The 3,956-nt window shown below is 39.2% G+C and overlaps 1 pseudogene; it reads left to right on the top strand.

Annotated features, from left to right (window-relative positions):
* The first annotated feature begins 2,884 nt into the window (after nucleotides 1-2,884).
* LOC101147364 (acyl-protein thioesterase 1-like) lies at nucleotides 2,885-3,566 on the top strand (annotated as a pseudogene).
* Nucleotides 3,567-3,956: the final 390 nt, after the last annotated feature.

Genomic DNA, 3,956 nt, shown 5'->3' with positions numbered 1-3,956 from the left:
CCTACTGATTAAATCATTGCGGTTCTTGGCAATTGATTTTTGAAAAAAAACTGCACTTTATTCATTTTTTCACTCTAGATACTATCCTATTCAGCTGCTCTACATTTAGGGCTAAAAAGGAAACAGTGATTGTCCTATTAACATATGTCTGCCTGATCTGTGAAACTCTGGTGTGTTTGGCTTCAATTCACAATAGTTCTCAATTCAATTACTCTCTCACAACCAAATACTTTTGGAAAGCTTTCTCTATGACTGAAATACTGTTGTATTATCCAAGAGGGAAAAAGGATGTTTAATTTTGTCAGTAACAGATAATTATATATTTATCTCACTCAATAGAGAATTCCTTGGTATAATACTTGGAAGTCATTGTCTTTATTAAGGCATTCCCTTCTCACTCATATCTGAGGAAAACATGGTCTGGTGATGACATGTACTTACTTCAGTAACAAATGTTCATCTAACCACTCATTCAAAAACCTTTTTTGTCTTTGGTCACCAAAATGCCTGCTATGCTAGATCCACAGGCTAGGAGAATGAATAAGAAAAGTTCTTTCTTTCAAAGGGCTGAGCCTCCTAGCAGACATAGACATGCATATATTTAATACATAAGGACACAGTATAGTAATCAGTGGTTCTTAACCTTGGCTTCATATTAGAAATACCACGGAGACCTTTCAAGAAATGATGCTGGGAAGAGAGGTTCTGGTTTAATTGGTCTGGGGCAGTGTCTGGACATCAGCATTTGTTAACACCCAGGTAAATCTAGTATGTAGCCTCTGTCATAGAGGAAAATACAAGACACTGTGAAAGCATTTAGCATTTACCAAGGATCTATAATAAATGTCTGGAGGATGCGATCCCTGAATTGATTCATTCAGTGAAGGAATATCAAATCAGAGAGAAGGCTCTCCCAATCAGATGCATCAGTACATGCAATAACATGAAAATGCGAGGGCATGTAGTGGGTTCATTCACTCTTTCACTCAATACTTATTGAGCGCCTTCTATATCCCAGGTACTGTCCAGCAACCTAAGATCTAGGCCCAGTAACCATACAAAAATCACCCTGCTCTCATATAAATTATAGTCTGATGGTAAATACTGACATTATACCATTAATTGCAATAATGTTTACATTATAATTTTGAGTATTTCTATAAAGAAGCAGAGGAAATAGGTTCTAGTTGCATCAGACCCCAGCCACTCTGGTGGGCCAGGAAGTTTTATATGAGGAACTGATATTTAGGCTGAAACTTGAAGGATGGGCAGGGGGTGGTTGGTAGAAGTGGGAATGGAACACACAAAGCTGCTGGCAAAGAGAATAGTTTTGCAAAACCTTAACGAGGAATGCATGGCCAGTGGGTGCTCAAAGCACAATGAGTCAGGGGAGAGTGGTGGAGGGTGAAGAAGGAGAATGTTTCCTCAGGTGGTCAGATTATCCAGGACCTTGTAGGCTGTGCTGAGTCCTGAGTAGATCACATGCTGCACCAGTGACACATCTGTAAGTGGATCTCTTGGTAGTTAAAACAGTATTTTCATAAATACCTCAATGTCTGAAATATAGTCCTGTCTTTCAGATAATGTTCAAAGATGCTAGTTGACTTGCACAAGTTTACACAGCTTAAAATCAAGCTGCAGAACAAAGATTAGAGCTCATGCCTGGTGACTCCATGGCTGAGCTTCTTGTCATCATATTACAAGTAATACTTTTGTTTATTATACTCTGTATATTATATGCAACTAAGGAAAGATTGTTTTGGTAAATCTACACTCACTTGTCTAGGTTTTATGACAGTACAAAGATGTCTGGAGCACTTTGTTGTTTGTTTTTATAAGAATGACAGAATCAAAAGATGAAGAGCAGATTTTTTCAGGCCATACAACAGTAGCTAGTCAGAACTGTCTAGATGAAAGGAATCTATGAAGACAGATCTTTGTTCAGAGCTGGAGGGACCTTATTTACTCAGAAACTGCTTGTGAGAGGATATGAACACTTATACTCCTTAGGCCCAAATGTGAAGAAAAGAAAGTCTTCTTGTCCAAATTTTTCTGATGAAAAGGAGTTTTGTCAAAGGTCCTAAGGAAGCTATGGGAGCACTCAGGAAGCAGGCAACATATAGGCAGGCCTTTACACTGCTCCAGAGCCTCACTCTGTCTGTGTATCTTGGCGAGGAACAGGGGTAGGGGCTGGAGAAGCTGGGGGGGAGTTGGGGGGCAGGTGGGGGGGTGAGGGGAGCTGCACCTGCCAATCAAAATCTGCTTCCACCTGGCCCAAGATCATGTTCACTGGCTGCCAGATTTCTGATGGGGACAGATCAGGGCCACAAGCTCCCTCAAGTGACATTTCCAGGAAATTTACATAGTGTTTGCCTAAGTGGAAAAGATTCATGGTAGATGTGGGACAAATAGCAATTAATATTTCTTGTCACTTTTTCACAGTTTGGACTGGTTAGACTGTAGCAGCTATCACCATAAAACAATACAGAGAGAAATGTTCTCTATAGACACTACATAGGGACACAAACTATGTATTTGAATAAGTAAATCACTGAAGAGTCAACCCCTAACTACATAGAACTAAATACCAGGAAAAGTAACATCTGGTGACATGTTAAAAATGTCAAACTCTTAAATATTTCTATCTATATTCTAAATTTGCAAAATCTTAATGCATATCTATTCCAGAGAACAGAAGCCAAATACTTTTACATGTGGGTGAGCGTCTCAATTCCTGGAATATAGCCAACGGCTTCTTAAATACGTGATGATGGCGCCTGAGCAAGCACCCAGGTGAGGCCGGCTGGACTTTCCACTCACTGGCCCTTGGCCCACGCCCCCTCCACTTGCACAGTCCACCTAGTGGGTGGATATACAGCAATGCATGTCTGCTCTGCTGCCTGCCACAGGGTCCACTGCCCAGAAGGCCACAGCCGCGGTGATTTTTCTTCATGGATGGGAGGATATCGGGCACAGATGGGCAGAGACTTTGCAGGTATCAGAAGTTCACATATCAAATGTATCTGCCCACATGTGCTAATTATGCCCATGACATTAAATATGAACATGGCTATATCTTCTTGGTTTGATGTTTTTGGGCTTTCACCAGATTCCCAGGAGGAGGAACCTGGAATTAAATAGGCAGCAGAAAATGTAAAAACTTTGGTAGATCAAGAGGTGTAGAATGGCATTCTTTCTGACAATTATTTTGGGAGGATTTTCTCAGGGAGGAGCTTTTATTTTTATGTACTGCTCTTACCACACAGCAGAAACTGGCAGGTGTCACCGCATGTGACTGCTGGCTTTCACTTTGGCCTTCCTTTCCAAAGGGTCCTATTAGTGGTACTAATAGAGATATTTCTATTCTCCAGTGCCATGGAGATTGTGACCCATTATTACCCCAATGTCTGCTTTCCTTATTTTTTCTTATTGTTTTATATTGGTAAATCCAGCCAATGTAAACTTTAAAACCTGTGAAAGCATAATGCACATTTCATGTCAACAGAAAATGATTGGATGTCAAGCAATTCACTGATAAAATTCTACAATTTTGTCCAACTGATTGATTTCACTAACAGTCCTTTTATAGAAGTACGCCAGCGGTATAGTAGTGGAGTATACACTTTTTCCAATGTCTGATCTTCAAACTTCTAAAGTTTTCAGTTTTAAAATGTTTTGCAAATACACACCAGTGACACCTTACAGGAAATTTATCCTATGTCTCCTCATGAAAAATTTAGGATCTTTTAAGCTATATACCTGTATTCTTATAATATAACTCAGAATATACTCACATTAAAATAAGTGAGGTAGCTAGTTTCTTTTTTTGCAAATATAATTCAGCAAAGTAATGAAATACTACAACCAGATTTTTTATTACATCATTTGAAAATTACTGATATGCTTAATGAAAATTTGTTCAGGTATAAATGAGCAGTTAAGATATAAATAATTTA

The sequence above is a fragment of the Gorilla gorilla genome, chromosome 6, assembly GCF_029281585.2.
Source record: "Gorilla gorilla gorilla isolate KB3781 chromosome 6, NHGRI_mGorGor1-v2.1_pri, whole genome shotgun sequence".
In the NCBI taxonomy this organism is placed as follows: domain Eukaryota; kingdom Metazoa; phylum Chordata; class Mammalia; order Primates; family Hominidae; genus Gorilla; species Gorilla gorilla.
This window is presented reverse-complemented; position numbering and strand designations above follow the sequence as displayed.